This window comes from Salvelinus sp. IW2-2015, linkage group LG16, assembly GCF_002910315.2.
Source record: "Salvelinus sp. IW2-2015 linkage group LG16, ASM291031v2, whole genome shotgun sequence".
NCBI classification, from domain to species: Eukaryota; Metazoa; Chordata; class Actinopteri; order Salmoniformes; family Salmonidae; genus Salvelinus; species Salvelinus sp. IW2-2015.
This window is the reverse complement of record NC_036856.1, coordinates 9,556,997-9,573,078: the sequence shown is the minus strand read 5'-3', so window position 1 is coordinate 9,573,078 and position 16,082 is coordinate 9,556,997. Positions and strand designations below refer to the sequence as shown.

Sequence of the window (16,082 nt, the reverse complement as noted above, 5' to 3'; positions counted from 1 at the left end):
TTGGAGGAAAAAGGTGCAGGCTTGCAACCCGAAAAAACCATCCCAACCGTGAAGCACGGGGGTGGCAGCATCATGTTTGTGGGGGTGCTTTGCGGCAGGAGGGACTGGTGCACCTCACAAAATAGATGGCATCATGAGGCAGGAAAATTATGTGGAGAAAATGATGTGGATATATTGAAGCAACATCTCAAGACATCAGTCAGGAAGTTAAAGCTTGGTTGCAAATGGGTCTTCCAAATGGACAATGATCCCAAGCATACTTCCATAGATGTGGCAAAATGGCTTAAGGACAACAAAGTCAAGGTATTGGAGTGGCCATCACAAAACCCTGACCTCAATCCCGTAGAACATTTGTGGAAAGAACTGAAAAAGTGTGTGCGAGCAAGGAGGCCTACAAACCTGACTCAGTTACACCAGCTTTGTCAGGATGAATGGGCCAAAATTCACCCAAATTATTGTGGGAAGCTTGTGGAGGCTACCCGAAACATTTGACCCAAGTTAAACAATTTAAAGGCAATGCTACCAAATACTAATGTAGTGTATGTGAACTTCTGACCCGACTGGGAATGTGATGAAAGAAAATAAAAGCTGAAATAAATCATTCTCTACTATTATTCTGACGATTTCACACTCTTAAAATAAAGTGGTGATCCTAACTGACCTAAAACAGGGAATTTTTACTAAAATTAAATGTCAGGAATTGTGAAAAACTGAGTTTAGATGTATTTGGCGAAGGTGTATGTAAACTTCTGTAAGTATTCAGACCATTTGCTATGAGACTTGAAATTGAGCTTAGCTGCATCCCGTTTCCATTGATCATCCTCGAGATGTTTCTACAACTTGGATGGAGTCCACCTGRGGTAAATTCAATTGGTTGGACATGATTTGGAAAGGCACACACAGGTCTATAGAAAAGGTCCCACAGTTGACAGTGCATGACAAAACAAAAACCAAGTCATGAGGTCGGGAAGGGTACCAAAAAAATTACCGCAGCATTGACAAACTAAGCAATCGGGGGAAAGGGCCTTGGTCAGGGAAGTGACCAATAACCGGATGGTCATTCTGACAGAGCTCCAGAGTTCCTCTGAGGAGATGGGAGAACCTTCAACAAGGACCACCATCTCTGCAGCACTCCACCAATCAGGTGGAGTACAGTGGCCAGACAGAAGCCACCCCTCAGTAAAAGGCACATGACAGCCAGCGCGCTTGGAGTTTGCCAAAAAGCACCTTTGGGACTCTGACCATGAGAAACAAGATTCTCTGGTCTGATGAAACCAAGATCGAACTCTTTGCCCTGAATGCCAAGCGTCACGTCAGGTGAGAGCCTCAGATCCACAAAGTCCCTTCCACCAGGTGGCTGATGAGATATGTTGGCACGACTGCCATATTGTTTTTCCATCTCAAAGCCCTTGCTTGGAAGTGTACTTCACCAGACTGCCAAGAACATTGCGCTCATCCAGGTCAAGGTAGTGAGACACGGTAGTGATGACACCAAAGGCCTTGTTGATCTCTGCACCAGACAGGATGCTCTTGCCAGCATATTTGGGGTCCAACATGTACCCTGTGGCATGTATGGGCTTCAGGCAGAAGTCTTCACGCTTTTTGATGTATTTCAGAACTGCAGTTTCCCCTGCTTGGAGCATACAGTGAAGTGGGCAGGGCAGTATGGATTTCTTCATCTTACATCTGCAAGCAGAGTCTGAACATCAGACGGGATGGCATTGTCTCCCTAAATCTGTGCATGGCTACTGCTATATGTATCAGGAGTTTTAGGCTGCTTACCATGCTCTCCAAATACATAATCTAGGAGGATCCTCTTGATGGGGTTGTCCATATCAGCAGACTGTGATATGGCCATTTCTTGGAGAGACTCCTTCCCTCCAGGAGACTGTCAAACATGACAACACACCCAATGTGTGTTGCTGGCAGCTTCAATGTGGTGTTCTGATTCTTCTCACTTTGCTTGGTGAGGTAGATTGCTGCTTTAACTTGATGACCCTTCACATACCTAAACCATTTCCTTGGCTCTCTTGTAGAGTGTATCCATTGTTTTCAGTGCCATGATGTCCTTGAGGAGCAGATTCAATGCATGAGCCAGCACAGCCAACGGTGGACCTGGGTGGGACTCCTCCACTTTAGACCAAGCAGTCTTCATGTTCTCAGTATTGTCTGTCACCAGTGCAAATACTTCTGAGGTCCAAGGTCATTGGCGACTGCCTTCAGCTCATCTGCAATGTAGAGGCCGGTGTGTCTGTTGTCCCTTGTGTCTGTGATCTTGTAGAATACTGGTTGAGGGGTGGAGATTATGTAGTTAATTATTCCTTTGCCCACGAACATTCAACCACCCATCAGAGATGATTGCAATACAGTCTGCTTTCTCATGATTGCTTGACCTTCACTTGAACTCTGTTGAACTCTGAATAGCAAATGAGTAGATAAAGCATGTCTGGTTGGAGTGGTGTATGCTGGGCGAAGAACATTCAATATCTCTTCCAATACACATTGCCTATAAGCATCAGAGATGAAGCAGTTGCCATACACAGCTCGAGCAAGACATTCATCAGCATTTCTCTGACTACGTTCCCCCATGGAGTCAAAAAAACTTCTGATTCCAGGAGCCATGAGCTGTTGCTATCGATAAGGTGTCTGATTCATCATTTTCACCTCAAATAGAAGTAGAGGGACTTTTGTCAGAGGTTGCTTGTTGTGAGCGCTGAGGGAACTTTATGCACTTGACCAGATGATTCTGCATATTTGTTGAAATCTTCACATATGATTTGGCACAGTATTTGCAAATGTACAAAGCTTTTCCTTTTACATTAGCTGCAGTGAAACGTCTCCACACATCAGATAGTGCCCGTAGCATTTTCCTGTAAAGATTAGAACAAGAATTAGTAAAAATAAATAAATACAATTCAATGTACAGATAAATAGATAAGCAGTAAGATTAAACAACTCCTTTGAAAGATAAATGTTTTTAAATTAAATGGAAACAAGTACATTTACACTTCTCAGCAGGCTGAAGCAAGCTAAAACCCACATGGTAGCAAAAACTAACAAGTTACAAATTATTTAAACATGCTTTGCTGTAGGCTACTATTTACTAAATAACAAAAAAATCATGTATGTCATATACAATATAATCAACCAGTATTGTAATCAAAACTTACCAGAAAGCATGTAGTCCTTGGCTCAGACAGTGTAGTAGTGTGGGCTCAATAGCATCTCATTAGTGTGCAAGATCTTGAGACTCAGCTGTACATGTGATGGAAGAATGCACTTTGCATGCAATTGAATTGGGGATAGTTTAACCAAAATATGCCACAAGACCTAGAATTGCCTTATGTGTATCCCACAAAAAAAGGTTCACTGTTATTAGCTTACTTTTTTAAATGAATTTAAGCAAAATTCCCAGGCTTAACTTCCCATGGAAAATTTCCGGAACAATTCCGTAAATTTACCGGAAAGTTTCAGACCCTTTGCAACACTAGTCATACCCAAGAAGAATCAAGGCTGTAATCGCTGCCTAGTGTGCTTCAACAAAGTACTGAGTAAAGGGTCTAAATACTTATGTAAATGTGATATTTCCTTTTTTTGCTTTATCATTATTGGGTATTGTGTATAGATTGATGAGGGGAAAAAACTATTTAATCCATTTTAGAATAAGGCTATAACATTACAAAAAAATGTAAAAGTCAAAGGGTCTGAATCATTTCTGAATGCACTGTAACCCATTTGGGTAAACCACTAGGGCAACTTATGAAGCCCAACATGGCAACCACGTGGGGCAAATGTGGATACTGAGGACAAAACCGTGTGGTTCCCTGTTGGGTTTCCCTCATGGGGCCCGTGAAACAGCCCTCCATTAATCATATAGGCCCCACATGGGTTAGCTGGGTTATTTTGGTGAGTTGGTCATTTGGCTGACCAATAAGCATCCTCCAAAATTCTATGACCGTCACAGCCATACTCTTGGGGCGATAAGGTAAGGAAGTGGTTGGGGTGTGGTGTGAGGGAACACAGCTTTGAATCTTAATTACCTCAGCCAACAGCCGAGACATTGACACAGAAGCTCTGGGACGCCTTCACCKGGTGTGGCAAGACCGCAGCTGAGGGAGGCAAACAGAGAGTTGGGTTGAGTTACCTTGTCATCACTTTTCTACCCTCATTTTTTCAGATCTTACTTACACAGCTGAAGAAAATACATATTTTACCAGTGCCGAATAAATCATTATTCCACAAGAACCTCAACATAGCTCATGATGAGCTACTCTGTTCACAATGGATTCTAGGGAATAAGTACACTCGTGAGTAGTGGGCCTATTTCTCACTGGGGGCCTTTTTCTCCAAGAAAAAGTGGTTAATGAACCAGAACGGACAGTTATTACATACATCTGTGTCACTTCAGTGAGGCTCATAATATAGTTAAGTGCAGAGCAAATTCTCTTTAAATGCATGATTTGTTTTTCAATGTGTTTCCATAGCAGTGAATGATAATATTGCCTATGATTCATGATACGCATTGATTTGATTGCTCCTTSGGAATGTGAGTTAATACATCATACTGTGAATCCCAAACATCAAAACAAATCCCAAAACATCTAGGCCTATCTGTCTATAAAATAAAGTGCATAATACTGAATTCTCTCTGTTATTAACCGTGTGCTCTTTTAACAACTGTCATAAAAATACACACAGGACCTCTTTTGAAGTTCTCTGCATAGTGAGGCACACTACGGTTTCATAGCAGTAATGCTTGTTGAATCCTAAGAGGGCTAACTTTAGCATGTAAATTATAAAACCTTTGGAAGGTGATAAGAACAGAAAAACATGCCCAATGTCTTGAATTATAAGCAGGACAAGCATTCACACTCTTTGGATACTGTATGACTCCTAAAGATAGATTCAAATGTTTGTTAAATTAAGTTAACTTAGCCAAGCCAATTCCATTTATTAATAAGGTTTAAAGTCAAATAGAATTAGCCTTAAGAAAAAGACACATGTGTATCAAAGTTTGGGCTGAGAAAGATACAGTGATAAGAGAAGATAAGCACAACACCCTAAGATTGGCACTGAAATGACCATGATCAAATCAAATCTTATTGGTCACATGCGCTGAATAGAACAGGTGTAGACCTTAGTGAAATACTTACTTACGAGCACCTAACCAACAATGCAGTTAAAAAAAAGTAATAAATGAATAAGAAATAAAAGTAACAAGTAATTAAAGAGCAGCAGTAAAATAACAATAGCGAGACTTTACACAAGGGGGGGTACCAGTACAGAGTCAATGTGCGGGGGCACCGGTTTGTTGAGGTGATTTAGGTAATATGTACATGTAGGTAGGGTTATTAAAGTGATGATAACAACAGAGTAGCAGCGGTGTGAAAGAGGGGGGGGTCTGGGTAGCCATTTGATTAGATGTTCAGGAGTCCTATGGCTTGCGGGTAGAAGCTGTTTAGAAGCATCTTGGACCTAAACAGTGCCCTCTGTACTATCCCACCGTAAGTAACCCAAGTTACGTAAAATACAGTTTTGTCATACCATGCATTTATATTGTGGTTTATTTTCCCACATTACATATCTGTATCTAATTAAAGCCTGCTGTTGTGATTGACATCAATTTCCAAGTAGTATATGCAAACTGAATCTGACGTATCCAATGATGGTGAAACCAAATAAATGTTTATCTTCATTATACAGCTTGCCACACAGGCTGCCAAACTACAAACACTGCATATTTGGGCATCAGTTTTGTAAATATTTTCTAAGCGTCAGTCAAGCTCAGATTGCATATTTTGTTCCATGACAATTGGAAAAATCTGTTGAAAAGCAGTAGTACCCCATCTACAGGACACAAAAAGTAATCTTTATCAGAAGACTACCATACACTGTGCATTCTAGTTACTGCCCCTCATATCATTAAGTACTGCGTATAGGCTACTACTGTAAAAATAATCTACTTTATTTGTAAAGCGCTTGTCAACATAGTGCTCAAAGATCCAAATAATAAGCTGCCATCTAAGCTGTTAAAGGTTTCCCCATTCAAAAGGTACTACAATAACATACAGACAGTATACGGACCAGACACAGGGATTATGTCTGTGAAACAGTAAATTGTTGTTAACTACGTATGTATGTGACCCCATGTGAAATGTTTGTACAGGATGCGAAGGGACACATTTTTGTCATAGCACAGACCATGCTGTCCCACACTGCTTACCCATGACTGACTGTGCAGAAGAGCTACTATGAACGTCTGAATGGGATACAGATTTACAATTGTTAGCTTCGCTTCTTGGCACTGCATGCAAACTCCAGCAGGGGCTGAGGACCTTCTATTTATACTCAATCAGCAGTAAGTTTGATAGCGTGAGTGAGTGCAAGAGAGTGTGTGAGAGAGGGACAGAGAGATAAATTAGTTGAACAGGAAGAGGGGAAGATAAAGAGAGGAGGGCAAGATTGTATAAATATTTTCTGGGAAATTCATTCCAAATTCATATGGTAATGTAGGACTTCCAAACAGCCATTAAGTGCTGTTCATAAAAACGTCTGAATGTTCAGTATCAGTACACAATGTAAACAGTCTTCTTTGCCAAATATAATAATCATGCTTGCACAATCTAAAGTCTCTGAACTTCTTAGCAAAATCTGTAAATTGGAATAGCCTGAACAATAATGTGGCCCAAGTTACAATGAAGGAACAGATACGAAAGGACATTCAGAAAAACTCTTCAGAAGTTTCCTGAACAACTAGTTTCGAAATGTGTTAATTTCACTAGCTACAATTAATATATGATCAGTTACACTGATGCCTAATTCATTTATAGCTAGGCCTACACACCTACATAAATAATAGAACAAGATTACCTAGAAATAAAAATACAATTATTGGACCAATAGATAGGTCTATATTACAACCCTATTAAAATACCAAGAGAATATTGATAAACAAGTTTGGGGAGTATTCTGATTACAAGAAAATTACCAGCAAAAATATTGTAATCAGATTACAGATACTTTTGACAAACTAGATGATTATGTTTAAATTCAGAAAGAAAAACACATTATGACACCTTTCAGTTCTCTCAATGATATTCAATTAGACACTGAAAAAAGGCACAAGTTTAAGTATGTTCCACCTGAGCATGTCTGACCACAAGTCAGGGACCACTATGATGACACACCAAATGTGTTTGATGGATCCTTTGTCTTCTTCTAATGCCTTAAGAATAAATTAATCCACAAGTTACTGAAAGTAATCCGATTACGTTACTGAGTTTGGGTAATCCAACATTTACTTCACTGATTACCAGTGGCGTAAAGTACTTAAGTAAACATACTTTAAAGTACTACTTAAGTAGTTTTTGGGGTATCTGTACTTTACTATTTATATTGTTGACAACTTTCACTTTTACTCCACTACATCCCTGAAGAAAATAATGTACTTTTTACTCCAAACATTTTCTCTGCCACCCAAAAGTACTTGTTACAATTTGAATGCTTAGCAGGACAGAAATTGTGAAATTCACACACTTATCAAGGTAACATCCCTGGTCATCCCTAATGCCTCTGATCTGCCTGACTCAATAAACACAAATGCCTAATTTGTAAATTATGTCTGAGTGTTGGAGTGTGCCCCAAGCCATCCATAAATAAATCAAAACAAGACAATTGTGCCATCGGGTTTGCTTAATTTAAGGAATATGAAATGATCATACTTTTACTTTTTATACTTCAGTATTTTTTAGCAATTACATTTTCTTTTGATACTTAAGTATATTTAAAACCAAATACTTTTAGACATTTACTCAAGTAGTATTTTACTGGGTGAATTTCACTTTTACTTGAGTCATTTTCTATTAAGGTATCTTTACTTTTACTAAAGTATGACATTTGGGGACTTTTTCCACAACGGATTACAATTTTGGACAGGTAACTAGTAACAAATGGATTGCGTTCAGAAAGTAACCTTCCCAACCCTGTATAAACAACTGGATAAAGACAAGACACAAGTGACACACCTGCCAGAATTGAGTAAGGCACGTAGGCTAAACTTTAAGATTTCCAGTTAGTGGAAGACACATTTTGAATTAAGAGTTTAAGAGAGCCATTATTAAGTTATCCCCCCTGCATTGTAGGCTATAGCCAATTACAATCAAAACATACTTTATTTAATTCCTTGACAAATGTAATCACACATTTCACTGCCTGTTTTCGAAATGTAGTGTTCCTTTTTAATAGTCTCCTGCCGTCAACATGTAACGTTATTTGAAAAGTTTCACTTTCTTACCTTTGGACGACTTTAGTATTTCAGATAAGAATGACACCACAACTGCAGGTTATGAAGGAAAATGTAGTTCTGTTTCTTCATTGAAGTTCGTTGTCTTTATCACCGTACATTTTTTTTATTCCTTTTTAGACTTGAAACTGTCCGTGCTGCTTTCGTTGCGAATGGCGTTCAGTCACATGCCAGGAAATGTTTGTGGCTGTAAACAATGTTCGTTTGCAACTAAGCAGGACACGCAGTGTTATGGGAGACTGGTAGCTGAACAGTGAGCAGCTAAATAGTTTTTTCGCTCCAACTTCACAGTCTTGTCAATGACAACAAGCCTGGAGTTTATTGAGAAAGTGACCTATTATTGTCAATTTTCCCGGTTGTTGTCATAGCATTACTTTAGGTACACAGGTAAACAAACAAGTCAAAAAGTTGTGCTATTGACTAGCTGTTTGTGGGTCACTTAAAAAAAATGTGTCTTAGAATAACAATTATATAACCCTACCCCTAATCATAATGAATGGTAATAGAATAAGTTATTTACAAGCTGAATTAAAAAGCATGTCTTTATGGAATATATATATATAACATCTGGAGAACAGAAAACATAATTCAATGATTTATTTAATTCAAACCATACAAACATTAGGCCTATTGGTTACTGAGTATTTTCAAGAAGCAGAGAATTTGGAGCAGCTTTATTTCTAGCGATACCGGACACTGGCTGCATTCACACAGGGGCGTATTTATTGTAGAAACCGTTGACCATTTAAAACCAAACAGTGCAAAGGGAAGGAAACGAATACCCGAATTTTCCAATAGAAACTATCGTTTGCGTGTTTTGTTTGGAGTAAACGGTTTCTGTTGCGAAAGGTTTTGCAACAGAATCGGCATGTTTACACACACCCCAGGCAGCCCTTTCGCCTTGATCACGCCGATAGTGTTCTTTCGCCAATTAGTACCCAGTGTCATCTGGCTATGTGGTCAACAACAGTTCAACATTCACCTTCTACTACCATTTCTGTCAAGCAGTCTTCTCATACAGTTACGCGTACGTTCGATAAATCCAAGATATGAGCCACACAGAACGCACTGCAACTGCCTCTGCAACGCAATGCTGCAAGGCAAACGCAGCGTTCCGTTAGAAATGAACTACTTCTGGTGCCCCAAAACGTAGGGTCACAGTCGGTGTGTTTGAAGCGTTTGCCAGGACGTTGAATTGTATTGAATGCGCGTTTGAATTAGGAAAGTTTACTCTCACGACCTCTACAAACTAGATTGGTGAATATAATTATATTTTAAAATACTTTACCGGTTGTCCATGCGGGTGGTCTTTTTGCAGGTAGGACTGTGAGACATCCACAGTAAAGTATAATTAAATAAACGTTTCAAWGCGCTGGTGTAGCGTTACGTATTCTATAATCACTTGAAGCATGCCACAAGATGCAAATACATGCATGATACTTGCCAAGCTCATGCACGCGTTTACATAATTCGGTGCATGCTTCAGGTGATAGAAATCGGAACGCACTACCAGTGCTTTGGTAAATTTATTGGATTATACTTTCATGTGGATATATTGTCTCGCATTCCTAAGGTCAAAAGAACCAACAGCGGTAACAACAGGTAGAGTATGGGTTCCCAAACCCCATTTTGTAAATATATATATATTTTTTTTAAGTGATGTAATCAACAGCCAATGTTTACTTTTTTAATTGGAGCTATGACAGTCTATTACAAATCAGTTGGACAGTACTTTTGACATTATTCAAATCTGAAGGAAGTATGGTTTGAAGTGACTGAAATGCTTTAAAAAGGTATTGGGAAGTTCAGAAGATCATCGGGCAATATGTTCTTCACTCATTGATGCTCTTTTTCCCCCAGTCTGATTTAGTGCATGGTCTTGTRAACTATGTTCTAATGAGTCCTGCTTGTGGCCATTGTAGAGGGAAAGAGAAGACATATAGGTAAGAGTCTTATCTTTCAGTGATGGGTGATAATATTTTGTAACTTAAACGGTTCAAAAGAGCCACATTTGTAGGAAGAAAACAGAAACCGCTCTGTTTATTAGAAACGCATCTAGTGGCTACCGGAGGTTACTGACATAACCATGGTTCTATGTATCAAGCCCAWTTTTTTTTTWAATTGAGTTTCTCTCAGGACCTCATTTTCTAATCTGGCCGTGACCCCTAGTTTGAGTATATTTAAATGTTGTTTTATTTAACATGCTGGCTTGTAGAGGTTGTGAGAGGAAACTTTCCTTATCCAAACACACATTTCTGCCCGACGTAGAATTCCAGATAACCCAATTCTGTACATTTGCCAATAATTGGGCTTTTGACCAATCAGATCAGATCTTTTTGCAATAATTGGACAAAAGATCAGAATTGGGCTGCCTGTGTAAACACAGCCATTGTCTGTGTATCTTCTACATTATGGTTCTTGACACATCCATCCATCTGTGAATGAATAGTACTTCACCTTGGGCCAATGATTGACTTTAGTATGCTGCTGACCAACCTCAGAGTAGATATTCCGTACTACATCACAGGGTTGCTTTTAGCCCTATGGCTATACTGATTTCTTTCAAACATATGTCACTTTCCAGCAGCCAGACAAAACAAAGAAAAACAGGAAAAACATGATGGTGGATGACATGTTATAAACGACACCATCTGAACCCAAACGAAAGACTGATTTACAATCTATCAGTTCTGGGTCAATGGCTTTGTCTTATGATGTGTTATCTTTCAGAATTGTTTTGTTGGATAACGGGCAAACGGAGACTCTTCATTCATCTTGCCCTGAAAATAGGAATAAAAAGGAGTTAGAATTCATTTGGATTCAAAGATTTCTACCTTTTGAACACATTGTATGAGAGAGAAAAATGACTAGGAGCACAACATATAGAAAAGGAAACCATCTTTGCATAGAATTAATAGTCAATTTAATTTATCTGATAAATTCTCCTAATTCTCATGTGTTAAAATCCGTTTTGGTTTGGTTTCCTGTGCGTTACACAGCATTTCTTCTATATCACTTCCATATCTGAATGTCCTGTACATTCAACAGAAAGCTCTTTTGCATGCAATATCTGTCGTATGCTATCCTCACAGAAAAATCTACTCACCATTGGCACATCTTCGAGCCTCTCAAACTTTGAACCTCTGGAAGTAATGAACTTTGTAATCCCAACAGCCAGTAGAAGACCCAGACAGATGCAAAATATGCATAGGACTGCTACAAGACCCGGACTCCTTGATAAGTCATGGCTCCCATCACTTTGTAAAGCTAAAGAATAAATAACAGTGAAAAAGTATAGTTACGCAAATACATGAATCAGTTGTCTTAAAAGTCGTCAACTGAATTGATTAATTCTGTGGCATTTACAAAACATGAAAAATGCTGTTCTCTTGAAAACTGAATTATAATAGAAACTAGGTGCCCAGTGGTAACAGCTTTACCGCCAAGACTCACTGTCTGCAGGGATTCATTTGATGAATTCAATAATAAATTATTTGAATCTGAAACACACACCTGTGCTTGAGCTCATGTTCCCTGTGGTAAAATCGGAGTTTGGTGACAAAGTTGACGAGAAGTTTGAGGATGTGGAGTCATGAGAAGTTGTTCCAGTTAGTGTCTGATTTGTAGAAGTGTCAGCTGTAAAACCTGTAGAGGTGGTGCTGCCATTGGATGGTTGTGATGGAGTCAGTGTCTGAGAGGATTGGGAAGGCTCAGTTGTCGGTGATYATTCCAATGGGACTCCAGTGTTACCAGTAGGAGCTGAATCGGGTGTTTCACTGACTATGGGACTTGTTCTACTGGCTTTTGAGGCAGGGACCACTGTGGTGGTGACAGACAATGTTGGGGTAGTCTTGGTGATAGCCTTCGATGAAGACGAGGTTGGGGCTCCAGTGGACACTGCATTAAAGGAGTGTTATTATTGGATCTTTTCACATTTACAAACTAGGCATGCATACATATATTTATCATATTTAGTTTTGCTCTGTAACTGGGTCATCCCTGATAACAAATCTGTATCGGAGTTCAATGTTTTGAGAATTTTTTTGTTGTTAAACACATTGAGACAAAACCTGGTATGCATTCGGGTAGTCTCTCGTGATAGACTGTTACTGGCCAGCGCACAAGCAACATTTGGTTCTGCACTTGGTGCTGAGATTAGCATTTGAGTAGCACAATTGGGTCGATCTGGGGTGTCAAAAAGAAATGTAATGTGGAAAAGTCTAGCTCCCTTCTGATTTTCTAATGAAGAACAACACTTCACATTTGCATATAATGAAAGTAATATCCCCGTCATTTGCATTGAAGAAGAGACGGAGATATCGAGGACGTAGGTCGGGGGTGCCTTGTAAGGATCCGACGGCGAGTGAGTAATCCGACTCTACCATCAGTCCTATTAGCCAAGTGCAATCATTGGATAATAAAATGGATGAGGTCCGATCAAGACTATCCTACCAACGGGACATTAAATACTGTAATATCTTATGTTTCACTGAGTCATGGCTGAACGACAACATGTATAACATACAGCTGGCTAGGTATACGGTGCATCGGCAAGATAGAACAGCTGCCTCCAGTAAGACAAAGGGTGGCGGTCTGTGTCTATTTGTAAATAACAGGTGTTCCATGAAATCTAGTATTAAGGAGCTCTCAAGGTTTTGCTCGCCTGAGGTAGAGTATCTCATGATAAGCTGTAGACCACACTATTTACCAAGGAATTTTTCAGCAATATTTTTCGTAGCTGTCTATTTACCACCACAAACCGATGCTGGCAATAAGACTGCACTCAACAAGCTGTATAAGTAAACAAGAAAATGCTCATCCAAAGGCGGCACTCCTAGTGGCCCGGGGACTTTGATGCAGGGAAACTTAAATCTGTTTTACCTCATTTCTACCAGCATGTTACATGTGCAACCAGAGGGGAAAAAAACTCTAGACCACCTTTATTCCACTCACAGAGAAGCGACAAAGCTCTCCCTCGCCCTCCATTTGGCAAATCTGACCATAACTCTATCCTCCTGATTCCTGCTTACAAGCGAAAACTAAATTACTATGGCATTGAGGAGTACACCACATCAGTCACTGGCTTCTTCAATAAGTGCATCGGTGACATCGTCCCCACAGTGACCTTATGTACTTACCCCAACCAGAAGCCATGGATTACAGGCAACATCCGCACGGAGCTAAAGGGTAGAGCTGCCGCTTTCAAGGAGCAGGACTCTAACCCGGACGCTTATAAGAAATTTCGTTATGTCCTCCGACGAACCATCAAACAGGCAAAACGTCAATACAAGACTAAGATCGAATTGTACTACACCGGCTCCGACGCTCGTCGGATGTGGCARGGCTTGCAAACTATTACGGACTACAAAGGGAAGCACAGCCGCGAGCTGCCCAGTGACACAAGCCTACCAGACAAGCGAAATTACTTCTATGCTCACTTCAAGGCAAGCAACACTGAAGCATGCATGAGAGCATCAGCTGTTCCAGACGACTGTGTGATCACACTTTCCGTAGCCAATGTGAGTAAGACCTTTAAACAGGTCGACATTCACAAGGCTGCAGGGCCAGACATATTACCAGGACGTGTACTCCGAGCATGCGCTGACCAACTTGCAAGTGTCTTCACTGACATTTTCAACCTGTCCCTGACCGAGTCTGTAATACCAACATGTTTCAAGCAGACCACCATAGTACCTGTGCCCAAGAACACCAAGGTAACCTGCCTAAATTACTATTGACCCATAGCACTCACGTCTGTAGGCTGGTCATGGATCACATCACCACCATTATCCCAGAAACCCTAGACTCACTCGAATTTGCATACCGCCCCAACAGATCGACAGATAATGCAATCTCTATTGCCCTCCACACTGCCCTTTCCTACCTGGACCAAAGGAACACCTATGTGAGAATGCTATTCATTGACTACAGCTCAGCGTTCAACACCATAGTGCCCTCAAAGCTCGTCACTAAGCTAAGGATCCTGAGACTAAACACCTCCCTCTGCAACTAGATCCTGGACTTCCTGACGGGCCGCCCCCCAGGTGGTAAGGGAAGGTAACAACACATCTGCCACGCTGATCRTRAACACGGGGCCCCTCAGGGGTGCATGCTCAGTCCACTCATGTACTTCCTGTTCACCCATGACTGCATGGCCAAGCACAACTCCAACACCATCATTAAGTTTGCAGAAGACACAACAGTGGTAGGCCTGATTACCGACAATGATGAGACAGATTTTAGGGAGGACGTCAGAGACCTGTGGTGCCAGGATAACAACCTCTCTCTCAACATGATCAAGACAAAGGAGATGATTGTGGACTACAGGAAAAGGAGGACCGAGCATGCACCCATTCTCATCGACGGGGCAGTAGTGGAGCAGGTTGAGAGCTTCAAGTTCCTTGGTGTCCACATCACCAACGAACTATCATGGTCAAAACACACCAAGACAGTCGTGAAGAGGGCYCAACAATGCCTATTCCCCCTCAGGAGACCCCCCCACCCCCATTTTTACGCTGCTGCTACTCTCTGTATATTGTCTATGCATAGTCACTTTACCTCTTCCTACGTGTACATATTTCCTCAATTATCTTGACTAGCCTGTGCCCCTGCAACCTTGACTCTGTACCCGGTACCCCCTGTATATAGCCTCGCTACTGTTATTTTATTGTTCCTCTTTAATTATTTATTTTTCAATTTTTGTATTGTTTTTTACTTCAGTTTATTTTAGTAAATACTTTAACACTTATTTTTCTTAACTGCATTGTTGGTTAAGGGCTTGTAAGTAAGCAAAAAATACTTAGTGATTGCCAAAGTTCTGGAGCAGGACTTTAACAGACAACCATCGATTCAACTCATCCCAAACTCATATTTGCTTGGACACACACCACTGGCCCTTTAGTTTTTGCTGCAACTTTCTTCATTAGTGACCTAATGTTCTATGGCGTAAGAAAATCCATTGATTAAATCCAGATATTTTATATAATACTTTTTTGCTGCTTGTATGTGCAATATACAGAAATAAATCTATATCACTTGACTTGAAACCACAATGTCCTGTATTGTGTGAAACACATATTTCCTGGTCATGGTTGTTTTATGGTGTGACCATAACCTCCCTGTTTTGCATAATTTTGCAGGCACAATGAGCTCTCCATACAGTTTAGGTCAATTATTCTCAAAGGGAATAGGTTTTACGAAGAAAATTTTAAATATTGACTTACCTAGAGTGACGGCTACCAAAACAAAAGATAGAAATATAGTGACACTCATTGCTCCCGCCATGTTTCCCTAGAGGTATAGACGTGATAGTCAACTTGACAGCATGCCCACATTAATACATCCTTGAAAGCAGGATGTTGGTGAATGGCCAGGAAGGTCTGCATCTTTTATTCAGTGCATATTCAATGCCTGGAGCTGGCGAGTCACTGTTTGTTTGAACAAGTATGTTTGCTCAATAATGAAATGGTCTGCTGAAGCTAACCACCCTTAGAGCTGAGGGAGTTGAATGGCAGCCTACAGTCGAGGCATTAAAGTGGGATACATTTTTCCACAAAACAATTCATATCCATCAAACACCCATTCACAGGATAACTTTCTTAATGCATATTTAGTTCCGTCACCTATTATTTAATATCTACTGTTTAAAAAAATGTAAAGCCACTTGATTTCCTAAAAATAGAAGTAAAACACACAAAAATAAAGCAGCATTGCATTGTCTGAGAAGATAATCACAGTTAAACTTGAGGACCCTTGAAACATAATTTGCTGTCCCTTCTTA

The 16,082-nt window shown here is 40.2% G+C and overlaps 1 long non-coding RNA gene across 1 annotated transcript in view; it reads right to left on the bottom strand.

Moving 5' to 3' along the window:
• Positions 1 to 15,725, bottom strand: part of LOC111975286 (uncharacterized) — a 46,458-nt gene extending 30,733 nt beyond the window's left edge. The window contains exons 1-5 of the long non-coding RNA XR_011481146.1: positions 15,526 to 15,725; positions 11,816 to 12,199; positions 11,409 to 11,569; positions 8,294 to 11,082; positions 4,041 to 4,109 (exon numbers count right to left, since the gene is read on the bottom strand). This is a non-coding gene — a long non-coding RNA (uncharacterized lncRNA). The remainder of the gene's footprint in view (positions 1 to 4,040; positions 4,110 to 8,293; positions 11,083 to 11,408; positions 11,570 to 11,815; positions 12,200 to 15,525) is intronic.
• Between the last annotated feature and the right edge of the window lie 357 nt (positions 15,726 to 16,082).